General features: G+C 46.2%; 1 protein-coding gene across 2 annotated transcripts in view; it reads right to left on the reverse strand.

Annotated features, from left to right (window-relative positions):
- Positions 1-12,124, reverse strand: part of LOC121861043 — a 38,804-nt gene extending 26,680 nt beyond the window's left edge. For both annotated transcript variants that reach the window (XM_042358530.1, XM_042358531.1), the window contains exon 1: positions 11,744-12,124. The gene's annotated coding sequence lies outside the window, so the exon portion shown is untranslated. The remainder of the gene's footprint in view (positions 1-11,743) is intronic.
- Positions 12,125-13,731: the final 1,607 nt, after the last annotated feature.

Consider the following 13,731-nt stretch of genomic DNA (forward strand, 5'->3'; position numbering starts at 1 on the left):
CACATCTCTACACACACACCTCTACACAGCCCCCCTCTACAGCCCCCACACCTCCACACCTACCACGTCCACAAAATGGCGATCATACATAATTCCATCTACGACAAAAACAGCTATTGTCCCTTGCTATTATTGGTCAATAAATCTCTGTCAGAACTGTCATATCGCCGTCAGAGAGGCGCCCGTCACCACATGATAGACTGTCAGGTAAAGATGGTCTCGTGTCAGGGTGATGGAGAGTGGAAGTGACGAGGTGCTGTAAGGTGAGCCAGGTGAACGGGGCCATCATTCAGGTGCTCTAAGGTGACACAAGTATTACCAGGTACACACACGCACATGTATACACACACATACATACACACACACACATACACAATCACACACACACACACACACTCATACACAATCACACACACACACTCATACATACATACATACATACATACATACATGCATACATACATACACACACACACATACATACATACATACATACATACATACATACATACATACATACATACATACATACATACATACACACACACAGGCTGACTTAACATAAACATCACAGATACGACGAAGGAAAAGCAGAATATAAATTAAATGTGACGCTAAACTCCCTAGACTTGGGGAGGGAAGGAGAGGGAGGAAAGGGGAGGGAGAGAGAGGGAAGGAGGGGGGGAGAGGAAGGGAGAGGGAGAGGGAAGGAGGGGGAGGGAGGGAAAAGTCTTGTGGAGGGTGATGACACGACCCTGACCTCCAACACCGTCCTTCAGCACCCCCACCCCAACACACCAACACCCCCCCAACACCCACCAACACCCCTCCCTTACAATGCCTTTGTGTTGATGTGTCACCCTCTCTCTCTCTTTCTCTGTGTAGTTGTGGGTGTGGTCGGTGGGTGTAGTGTGGTGGTAGTCATGGGTTAGGTTAGGTTAAGACTGCCGTAAGAGCGTGGTTAGGTTAGGTTAAGAGCGTGGTTCGTTAAGGTCTTATATAATGGAGGTAAAACTGCTCCAACGACTCGATCATCTACGGACCCTGGAGAGAAACCCGAGTACTGTATGTCCTATTATTACCGTCAGGGTGAAGTGGTGTGGTTAGGTTAGGTTAGGTTAGGGGTTAAGTGAGGTTAGGTTAATGTTAGGGAGGGGTTGGGTTAGGTTATGGAAGGTTAGAGGTTAGGTTAGGTTAGAGTTGGGTTGTGGAAGGTTAGGCTAAGGTTGGGTTGTGGATGGTTAGGTTAAGGTTGGGTTGTGGAAGGGTTAGGTTAAGGTTGGGTTGTGGAAGGTTAGAGTTAAGGTTGGGTTGTGGAAGGTTAGGCTAAGGTTGGGTTGTGGAAGGTTAGGGTAAGTTTAGGCTCCCGCTCGAACTTATCGACCCCAGGTGAGGGTGAGTCACCTCTCAAATGTAAACCAGATGACAGAACCTGCTCGTGTCTTGGCCAATCTAAACCAATTAGAATCCTCCTCGTCTCCCATAACAAGCAGTCAGGTAGGTCATTACGGACAGGTGAGGTGATTGTCCTGTACAACCTCGAACTGATCCGTGAAGATATATATTTGTGATCTATCTATCTATCTATATATCTATCTATCTATATCTATCTATCTATCTATCTATCTATCACCCTGGAAGTCAACACACACACACTCTCTCTTCTCTCTCACCTCCACCCCTGACGGAGGACACCCTGTCTTGTCCGGGATTTGAAGAGCTGTGTGTGTGTGTGTGTGTGTGTGTGTGTGTGTGTGTGTGTGTGTGTGTGTGTGTGTGTGTGTGTGTGTGTGTGTGTGTGGTGTTTACATACCGAGAGATCCGTCTTGTACGCCTTCTGGTCCCAGCTGGTCACCAACCTCACTACCTTTAACCATCTGCCCGGTCCCAGCTGGTGGTGTCACGAGGAGGAAGAAAAGAGGAGGAGGAGGAGGAGAAGAGGGAGAGGAAGAGGAAGTAGATGATGTGAAGGGAGGAAAGGAGAAGAAAAAGAAGCGTTAAGTTAGGTTAGGTTGAATCAGTTTAAGTTAGTAATTTTCTCGTCTCCTTGTGTATAAACATGGACATAACCCCACTCACCCCCCCATAGGTACCTGCCGTGTGGTGGGGGGAGGTGGGGTAGGAGTGGGGGGGAGAGGTGGGGGATGTTGTTTACTCAGGTAGTCAGTAAATAATGAGTCTCCAGCACTTTTTTCCTTTTGAGGCTCAACTCTGGCTCGTCATGCTATAGGAGGTAAATGGCGCCACCTGAGCCACTAGAAAGGGATTAATGGCGTTATCTGAGCCACTAAAGGGGGTTAATGACGTTACCTGAGCCACTAAATGGAGATTAATGGCGTTACCTGAGCCACTAAAGGGAAATTAATGGCATTACCTGAACCACTAGAGAGTTAATGGCGTACATTACCTGCAAAGAGGACAGTTAATGAACGTCACCTGAGACACCAAGTGACCACCAGGTAACCGGCCCACAGGTGTTTTAATGGCGTCTTCTCCACTGCCACTACCAACACCTTATATGGCAACCAAACAACCAAAAACACATACATGAACACAATGCTACTACCTGACCACACCTCCCCACCTAACCAAACCCTCCAACCACACCCCCCAACCACCTCTCACCAACCATACCTCTCACCAACTGACACCCTGCCCCAACCACACCCCAACCCAACCACACCTAAGCAACCACATCCCCCTAAACTACTTCCATCTGGTGGGGAGGAAAGGAGGGGTGATAGTAGCTTCCTGCAGCACCATTGTAAGCTTACGTCTTAGAGGGGTAGTGACGGTAGTGGGGGTGTGGGGTTAGTGACGGTAGTGGGGGTGGTAGGCAGATGTGGGGGAGTGACGATAGTGGGGTGACGGTAGTGGGGGTAGTGACGGTAGTGACGGTAGTGGGGGTAATGACTCGACTCCATAAACCACATACAAGACAAAAGATGTAAACATGAGCGAGAGAAGAAAGATCAAAGGGAGGCGACGTATCCTGGGGAGGAGGAGGACAAGGGAGAGGGAGGGGAGGAGGACACGGGAGGGGGAGGGGGGGGAGGACACGGGGAGGGGCACATGGTTGATGTTCAATTGTTTAGTTAATAATATCAATAGTATCTTGAGATTGTGATATTAACAAACAAAATCATTGTGTTTTATTGTTGTTGTTGTTATTGTTGTTGTTACTGTTGTTATTTTAATCATTGTTGTTATTATGATTGTTTTCTACTAATTATTATTATCATTACACATATCTTCAACAAACAACAATATCAACTAATCTAAAATCAACAACAACAACAACATAACTCCTCACCTGTATACAGTTACCTTAATGACTGACACACCTGATAGCTTACCTGAACCAAGACACGAGACAAGACCACTCCCATATACTGTACCTCACCAACACAGGAAGATGAATGTTGACCTAAAGCAGATGATGAGCCGTAGGTAATATGAGGTGCTGTACCATTACGATTGATTAACGACCATAAGTTAAAAGCATTCTACAGTATTTACGTCTTGTGTTTAATGTTTACTCACAAGGGATGACTAAAGATATGTCGAGATTGATACTATTACTACTACTACTACTACTACTACTAATAATAATAATATTATCAACAATGGTCTAATTTACAGCTAATGTCTACAGTATCTCAGCTCACAACACACACACACACACACACACACACACACACACACACACACACACACACACACACACACACACACACACACACACACACACACACACCAGAACAACTATCAATTAACAAGACCTATAACATCGTGCCAGCCTACTTCAGCGGCGTATATTAAGGTATGTCAGGTATTGACAGGTAATCAGTAATCAGTCTTCCTATACCTGTTATACGCCGGTGGTGGTGGCACAGCAGGTAAGGGTTGGGTGGTGATACATCACAGGTGTGTGTGTGTGTGTGTGTGTGTGTGTGTGTGTGTGTGTGTGTGTGTGTGTGTGTGACGCCTGGGGACGCCAGGTATCCTGTTCGAGTGTTTACCTTATATGTGTCTGGGTGAGTGTTTGGGTCTGAGTCACAGTGGAGAGTGGATTGTGGTTGGTATTATGGTGCTGGAGAAAAGAGGGGGGGAGAAGTGTTTGGATAGCAAGTCACAGGTATACCAAATTCAAGACTTTTTAGCGGTTGTGTGAGAGAAAGTAGAGAGGGAAGGGGATGAGTGGGGAGGAGTGGGGGGGTAGGGTGGGAGTGGTGGGGGGTGAGAGACATGGTAGAGGATATTTGACGGTGCATTTTCACAAGAGCTATAAACTTGTACCTCTCTCTCTCTTCTTTTTCACTCACATTATCTCAATTCTACCTCGTTTTCCAACTCCTTTACTTTCTTCCTTCCTTCCCTCTTTTCCTTCTTCCTTCCTTCTTCCCTCTTTCCTTTTCTCCTTCCTCTCCCTCCCCTCTCCTTCCTTCCTTCCTCTACTCTTGTAATAGATATAAATCAACTCATGAATCCCAGGTAGTGTCAAGGTAGGAAACGGGGGAGAATGAAGGAAGAAGGAAAGCGGGAACAAGGAACGTTGAAGGAAGGAAGAAGAGAACGAGGAAGAAGGAAGAGGGAACAAGGAAAAAGGAAGTAGGAAATAAAGAAGAAAGGAAGGAAGAGGGAACAAGGAAGAAGGAATTAGGAAACGAGGAAGGAAGGAAGGAAGTCGGAAAAGAGAGAGAGAGAGAGAGAGAGAGAGAGAGAGAGAGAGAGAGAGAGAGAGAGAACGAAAAGGTGTAAACTGAACAATGAGATATTCCCTTCCTGGTGGACCACGTCTCTACACCTCATAGGAGCCTCTGAGACACCTCCTAAAATGGTCGGCGGTTCTTACGGTCCAAACAGTATTGCCAGATAGGGTCAGTCACCTCTTACGAGAAGGAGGAGAAGGAAGGCGGTGGTTGGGATAATTTGGTGCTCCCAAGACGTATCTAACCTAACCTATACCTAACCTAACCATCTCGTCGACAAATCACAACATTGTTTACACTCACAAGAAGGGTCTCATCATGAGCTATTCTGAGCAGTGACGATTTACTGTAATTTAAAGGTTACCGAATCTTGTGGCGCCAGAGTAGACGCCAATGACCTGTAATTATTTAGGTAGGGGGGTAATGACGTGGGAGGAGTGGGAGGAGGGAGGGAGAGGGATGGGGGTGGGGAGGGATGTAGAGAGGGTAGGAGGAGGAAGAGAAGGAGTGGTAGGAGTTAATAGAGGGTATGGGTGATGGAGGAAGGTAAGGAGGGAGGGAGTGATGGAGGGAAGTAGGGATGGAATAGAGATGGAGGTAAGGGGAGTAGAAACGTTGGTAGGGAGAGATGGAAAGGAAATGGAATAGATCTTCTTGCTTTTGCCTGGGTAGATGAGTGGGCGTGAAGGTTTTGTGGGATAGAATGGTGAATATCACACACACACACACACACACACACACACACACACACCATATAGGAGGCGAGAGGTCATATTCACCTCGATGTATAGTGGAGTGATTCAGTGTTTACCCTCATGAGGCAGCAGCCTCGTGTGGACAACTGCTCCTCCCTTTATTATATCCTTTGTCCCGACCTCACCCCCTCTAGCTATGAAAGACTCCACCGTCAGGAGAAACGTCAGCGGGGGAGAGAGGGGGGTCAGGATCATCAGCCAAGGACATCATCAGACCTCAGGGAATCGTCAGCAGGGTGGTGGTGAAGGAGGGACCTCGGGTTACTACACCCCTAAGTATGTCAACACATGTGGTAGAGGTCCCCACCGCCCCTGCCTACCTACTGCTACGCCCACACGTCTCCCAACCCCTCCCGACGCCCTGGTATTCGTGACGCCTCCTCTAACACGACCTCCTTGGTATAGCGACGCCCTGTTTAGTCTACAATACCCTCTCTATAACGTCGACCCGTCGACCACATCCGGTTCCACATCTAACTCCTCCCACTTCATCCCTCCCCTTTCATCTCACCTCCTCCTTTCCCCTCCCATTCACCCCTCCCCAGAACATGCGGAAGAGGAAGGCGTACGGGAAAATCTGGTTTTGTACAGTTCTCACGTCCTGAATATGTTACGAGGTAGTTTAATGTGTTGGTGGTTGTTGACGATAGAGAGTGGCTGTCCTCCTCTCTTGCTGGGGGAAGGCTGAAGAGAGAGAGAGAGAGAGAGAGAGAGAGAGAGACACACACACACACCGCAACTCTAACCTAACCTCACCTAACCGCCGATTAATGTATCTCACGAACTCTTTAACACTACCTGGCCTTAGCCCCCCTTAGGATATGCTAATGTTAATAATAAGAAAAAAGGGAAGGGAGATGATCTATGGCTGACCCAACACATAATTACTATCTGGTCTCAGGGCGTCTTTGGTGGATATGACAGGTGAGTTTAGACCAGAGAGAGAGAGAGAGAGAGAGAGAGAGAGAGAGAGAGAGAGAGAGAGATTACAATGGGACACTATTTCTACCATCTGCTGGGACACGACTTTTGACCATCTGTGAGGAAGGTGGTTGTAAAAGATGGTCAGGGTGTCTTATATAGGATTTAAGGGCTAGGCCTCTCTTGTTTCTTGCCTGCTCCTGGAGGTGTTGTAGCCCCCAGGAGACAGACAGACAGACACACAGACACAGACGTTGTAGCGCACAGGAGATAATAGAAGTGACCAACAGACAGACACAGACAGATGTAGAGGTGTCGTAGACGGAGAAAGGGCGTCGTCGTCATTATCATCGTGGTGTGGCTGGACCCGTTGATAAGAGGAATGTTATAGTGTGGGGGACTGAAGGGACACACACACACACACACACACACACACACGTCAGTTTATCGTAAGTATCGCCTAAGACAATTTACATTCTCAGACGTCGGGGCATTTTTCACTTAGCAAACCTTCCATTATATTTACCTAAGACGTGCCGCATGCATTCCACACACACACACACACACACACACACACACACACACACACACCCTCTTATGGGAATGGGAGAGGAAGATGGGGTATGGAGGGGGGAGGAGGAATTAGGTATGGGTAGATAGTATGGGGAGAAGAGGGTGAGGGGGGGTGGTGGGGGGTTGGAAGGAGGGACTGTGACAAGAATATTGAGAACAGACAATAAACAAAATCAATAAATAGAAAAATAGACAAAAATAATAATTCACAGATACAGGTTAAAAAATTATTTGATTACAGTTGACGTAAATGTGTGTGTGTGTGTGTGTGTGTGTGTGTGTGTGTGTGTGTGTGTACGAGCAGGTAATCACGTAAGCATGTCAGGCAGTACATGAGTGAGATTTCTGGCCTGAAGAAGAAGAGGAGGAGGAGGTGGAAGAGCAAGAGGGGGGAGAGAGGGGAAGAGGGAGAGAGGAAGGAAGAGATGGTAGATAGGGAGGGAAGAAGGAAGAAGAGAGGGAAGGAGAGGTGAGGGAGGGTGGGGAGAAGAGAAGAACGAGGGACAAATGAAGAAGAGGAGGAAGAATAAGAAGAGGAGGGGGAGGAGAAGAAGAAGAAGAACGAAAAACAGAAGAAATAGTAGAAGAGAATATTAAAAAAAAAACATAACAACAACAACAAAACAAATGAACCACGAACCACAACATACCCATGACATCACCACCAGCAGCTGCCAGATGCATAACAATAACACACACACACTAAGTCAGGTTCACGATGTCTATATCTCTTCTCTCATCTATTGCCACCAGATGTCAGGGTCTGTCTGTCGCTTGAGGGGCTGTTGTGATGTGTCTGTTAGCTTGTGTGTGTGTGTGTGTGTGTGTGTGTGTGTGTGTGTGTGTCTGTCTGTCTTAATAAGCTTCCACACACACACACACACACACACACACAAACACACATAAACACATCAAACACACACACACTCAGTACCTGTGTGTGTGTGTTGAACCTGCCTGACTTACTTGACCAGCACACACCTGGTCTTTAATTAGGTTGACTTCACCTGTAAGCATCACCTTCACGCCTTCTCCCTAATTAACTCATCAAACCCACCTGGGCCTGTGAGCTATTAAGACTGAGCAATCAAGTGTGTGGAAATTGTTAAGGATGGTGATGATGATAGTATGATGATGATGATGATGGTGATAATGACGATGAGAATGATGGTCAAAATGATGTTATTATTGTATTACTTTGTTGATATTTTCGTTGTTATTATTATTATTGTTGTTGTCGTGGGATTCCTGCCTTAACTATACCATAAGAGACAACTAATGACATTTTTTTACGGCTCTATTCTCTACGTCACTTAACACCTCCCCCCCTCCCTAATGTCTCGTACTGGACGTGAGGGAGTAAATAAAAACGATCTTATTACCTGTGGTGTCTACGAGGTGTTGTGGGGTGTGCGACCTGTTTTGTGTTGTTTACTTTTGGTATGAGGGGAGGAGTCTGTAGTGTTTCAAGATGGCGGCCATGGTGGTGATGCCCGTGGAGTAAGAGTGTTAGTAGTAGTGATCTATTATGCCCGATAGTCACCCGTCAGCTATCGTCAGCCACTGTCAGCTCTTCGTCATGCATACCAGTCATCCATCATAACAGATGCTATCCACCAACCCGTCAGCCGTCTGTTCCTGCCACCCCACCCCAACCCTCCACCCCCACCCCTCCACCTTCCACACTCACCCCACACCCACCTACCCCACCCCACCCACCCTACCACACCACCCACACCACCCCATCAATAGCTAAATCAACAAAATAAATGACGGCGGATTTGAATGTTGATGGGATAGTCGTCTTGGCCAACAGTGGTGGTGGTGACGGTGGTGGTGAATGGTGGTGATGATGGTGTTTGGTCTGCCACACATGACCACACTCTTATTATGATTCAAGACACACACACACACAACCACACACACACACAAACGACACACACACACACACACACACAAACGCACACACACACACACACACTTTATGTTATTATGAAAGATTTACCTGAGGGTCTTGAGAACAGCTTAATTTCTTCAGGTGAGTCTAGAGGAGGAACTTTGTTGACTCTCTCTCCAAAAATTAAATAGAATTCACAAAATCCAAATAAGAGAAATAATCACTTTGCAATTAGTTATATATTCTGGCTAACCTAACCTAACCAACCTCCACCCCTCCCCCAGGTATGAATATTGTGATTAATCTACAGGTAAAAAAAAGCTAAGGTGTTTAACTTTCAATTTGCCTAAATAAACAAACTCCAGTAACCGGATTGATCAGATAAAGACGACCGTAACCTCTTAAATCAATGCTGTTACCTCCTCCCTGTTACCTCCTCCCTGTTACCTCCTCCTCCTCCCTGTTACCTCCCTCCTCACCTCCTCCTCCTCCTACTCCCCCCTCCTCCCCTGTTATCCTCCTCCCTCCCTGTTACCTCCTCCCTCCTCCTGTTACTCCCTCTCCCTTACTCTCCTCCCTCCCTCCTCCACTGTTATCTTCTCCCTACCGTTATCTCCCTTCCCCCATTAAAGGCCGGGGGGTGAAGGTACTACATCTACCCACATAAGGAGAGAGAGAGAGAGAGAGAGAGAGAGAGATCACCTCCCTCAGCTAGGTATTAAAGCTTATCGCCTTTATTGCTAGGTATTAATTCACCTGACATTATGTGTAGTGTTTATGGAGAAGATTATATGTGTTCAGTGTGTGTGTGTGTGTGTGTGTGTGTGTGTGTGTGTGTGTGTGTGTGTGTGTGTGTGTGTGTGTGTGTGTGTTGGATGGTCGCCAATGATGGACAGAATCTCAAATGTAAAGAGAACTGATGAGAATATTTTGTTTAATATGAGCGCACACACACACACACACACACACACACACACACACACACACACACACACACACACACACACACACACACGCTAATTTGTAGACGGTGAATAATCATTTAAACTTGACTCGGCGCCGTCTTCAGGTAATAGTTTCTAGTACACCAGAAATTAGACCGTATCGACTGAACGTTAAGTGAACTTGTCAAAGAGGAGGGGTAGGAGGAGGAGGAGGTGAGGAAGAAGACGGAGGAGGAGGAGGTGAGGAAGAAGACGGAGGAGGAGGAGGTGAGGAAGAAGACGGAGGAGGAGGAGGTGAGGAAGAAGACGGGAGGAGGAGGGAGGGAAGGAGACTGAGGAGGTGAGAAGAAGAAGGAGGGAGGAGGGAGGAGGTGGAAGAAGAAGGAGAGGAGGAGGTAAGGAAAAGACGGAGGAGGGGAGGAGGAGGTGAGGAAGAAGAAGGAGTAGGGAGGCGGTAAGGAAGAAGACGGAGGAGGAGGAGGAGGGGTGAGGAAGAAGACGGAGGAGGAGGCGGTAAGGAAGAAGACGGAGGAGGAGGAGGTGAGGAAGGAGTAGGGGGAGGTGAAGGAGTAGAAGCAGGTGGTGAGGAAGAAGACGGAGGAGGAGGTGAGGAAGAAGACGAAGGAGGAGGAGGAGGTGAGGGTGTACAAAAACTGGCTGGGTTAACACTCGACAATATATACCATTTGGGTTTACATGACAGGTGGGTGGTGTGGTGGGCGGTGGTGGGTGGTGTGATGGGCGGTGGGTGGGTGTGGGAGCGTTTAGAGAGTCCTCTGTCTGTCTCTCTCTTGTCCGGGTCGTCAGTCTGTGTCTGTCTGTCTGGGTCGACTTGGGTTGTGGGGGTCCCTTGGGTTCGATCCATGCGACTCTTAGGGCAGGAAACGAATACTGTATCCACATAGCCACACGATATCTTGATCTGCTCAACGTTTATCCAGTGTTCTCACGAGGGTTTGTTTAATTTTTTTTTAACCATGTCACAGCTGTTGCCTTGACCATAAGCTAAGGCCACACGATAACCATATTAGCTGTAAAGTAGTAAAAGCTAATGAAGGCTAATATAATACTTTAGAGTTGATTAATATGTCTCTGAATTAAATAGCTTCAGTTTTGATTGTGTTAAGCTATTTGTGGTGTGGTATTTAGCTTTCGTTCTATGTTAATTTGTGTCTTAATTTAGCTCGGGTTTACCTGCATGGCGATCTTACCTGTGTGTGTGTTAAAATCATGTTAGTTATGTTAGCTTTGATTTAGCTTTCTGAGTATAGCTTAATTGTTTTAGACTTGATGTAGTTGGGACTGAATTATTTTTAGTCTTGTCTTAACTATCTTATTGGTGTAATTTTAGCTACAGGTAGTTATTAGTGATGACGCAAAATATCATGGTTTAATTTTAACTATGAATATGTCTTTTTGGGGGGCAGATGGGGGCGTGGTAGTGAAGGTAACATTAGCAAGTCGGGAGTATACACGACATGAGTACAATTACTAAAGATTGTTGTATTATGGCCATTAATAGATGTTATAGATGGCCATTAATAGTTCTTTTACAGTATATGGCCATCAATAGCTCTTATGAGTAAGTATATGGCCATAAATAGCTCTTATAATTGGCCATTAATAGAGTTTATATATGGTCATTGATATCTCTTATAAATGGCCATTAATAGCTCTTACAGATGGCCATTAATAGCTCTGAGATGGCCAATAATAGCGCTTATAGATTGCCATTAATAGCCTTATAGATGGCCATTAATAGTTGTTTTAGACGGCCATTAATAGCTCTTATAGATGGCCATTAATAGCTCTTATAGATGGCCATTAATAGCTCTAATAGATGGCCATTAATAGTTGTTTTAGACGGCCATTAATAGTTCGTTACCTCATGGTATTAAAAGTACAGTATATTAAAGTCTTGTAAAAAAAGATGTACCTTACCGTGACAGTCGCTGACGAAGAGAGCACAAATGCCTCCTGAGGTTAATCCCTTCTGGATAGTGATTATCTGTCCTGGTGACGGAGGTACTAGTGAAGGAGGTACTACTGACGAAGGTATTTGTGACGGAGGTTCTACTGACTAAGGGTTGGTGACGAAGGGACTGCTGACGAAGTTACTAAATTGACGGGTGTCCTTTGGTGAGTCACAGGAATCCTATACTCAAGAGGGGGATAGAGGATGTCTAAAAAGAGGGGGCCACCAGACCTCAGGATGTTGAGGGAGGAGCGCGGAGGGTCACGAAGGGCACGAGTGTAGAGTACAGTAGGTGAGGGAGTGGGCGCGTCCTTCAATGGTGAGCGCGAGGGGCTGACTGGTGTGGTGACCGGCCTGCTGGGTGACACACTGGGACTCTCTCTCTCTCTTGCCTGCCCTCTTCTCTATACTCTCTCTCCCTCCCTCTACTCCTTTTCCTTTTCTTTTTCTTCCCTCCCCATTCTTTTTCTTTCTCCTCCTACCTCCTTTCTTTTTTTTCTCTCCTTTCTTTTCCTTCCTTTTTTTCCCTCCTCCCTCCCTCCTCCTTCTTTCTTTCCCTCTCTCCCTTACTCCCTTCTTTTCTCCCCTTCTCAATCTCTTCCTTCTTCCGTCTTTTCTCCCTCCTCCTTTCTCTCCCTCCTCACCCACCTTACTCTTCGGCGTCCTCTCTCTCTCTCTCATTATTCTTTATTCTCATTGTTACTCGTCTCTTGATTATCTACTCTTCCTCATTGTCAACCTTACGCTTCGGTTACAAACATCCCTCACACACGAAGGACATATATTAGTCAGGTCGGTAAAGGCGGTGTGTGTGTTGGCGGTGACAAAATGCTGCAGTGGTTTATCATCCATTATATCGAGTGTCCGTTAGATGAAACCCCATTCACGGATTATATTGAAAAGGTCGTTATATGGAGGTTTCACTATACCTGTGTTCGTTATAGCACAACAACCGTGACGTCACCATACCCATAACGTCATAGAATACTCCTGACGTCACAGCACCTGTAACATTCGCCAGGTGTCGCACGGAGCGTCACAGGTCTCAGCCAAATACCAGAACATCACACCTTTCCGCCGGGCAGGAGCATAACGGTGACCAGCGAGCGACAAGTGGCACTTTCTACCTGCTCCTGTGTGTGTGTGTGTGTGTGTGTGTGTGTGTGTATACCTTAACAAGACCCTGAGGAAAAGTTTCGAGTACTTCATATAACAGCTACATAATACTACTACCATCACCACCACCACTAATAATAATAATAATAATAATTTTGAATGATGATGATAATAACTTCAAATATAATAATCACAAACTCACTCAAGAGGTTAAACAAAATTAACTAAACGTCATTGACTGTAATTCGCAATGGAGACGAATTAGAGGTGGAGGGGGGGTAACATCGACCTCGGAGGTGGGGGAAGAGGTAGAGAAATGAGGCATACGTGGGAGGGGGTTTTGTGAGAGGGGGGTCACGTCCTCAAAGTGTACAGGGTGGGAGGCAGGCGGCCCCTGTAGACTACTGAAGGATTTAGGAGCAGAAGAGGACCACCCACAGTGTCTCCTGCAGTGATATGGCGTTTAGGAAGCTGGAAATGGTGTATGTCTGTCTGTCTGGCAGGTGTGTGTAGGAGGAGGCCAAAAGGTGTGTGAATGGAGGAAAAAACACATGAGGAATTAACACGAGGCAACAAAATATGAGGAAAAAACACTACTAAAAACAAGACAATAAAACACCGTGACTTCTAAAAACACTGCATAAGACTGTCAACTCAGGAGGCCATAAAGGTGTGTAGTGTTCCTCTGGCGTGTTTACCTCGTCTGATGGCTGTGTGCTGTACAATTATATTATGTATTAGAATGTGGGGTCTAAGTTAGTGAGTAAAATAAGAGAGACGAAATTAAAGAATATTCGTAAATAAACAACAAAAGTTCATATGAGATACAAAATTCCAG

This window comes from Homarus americanus, unplaced genomic scaffold, assembly GCF_018991925.1.
Source record: "Homarus americanus isolate GMGI-L3 unplaced genomic scaffold, GMGI_Hamer_2.0 scaffold52806, whole genome shotgun sequence".
Classification (NCBI taxonomy): domain Eukaryota; kingdom Metazoa; phylum Arthropoda; class Malacostraca; order Decapoda; family Nephropidae; genus Homarus; species Homarus americanus.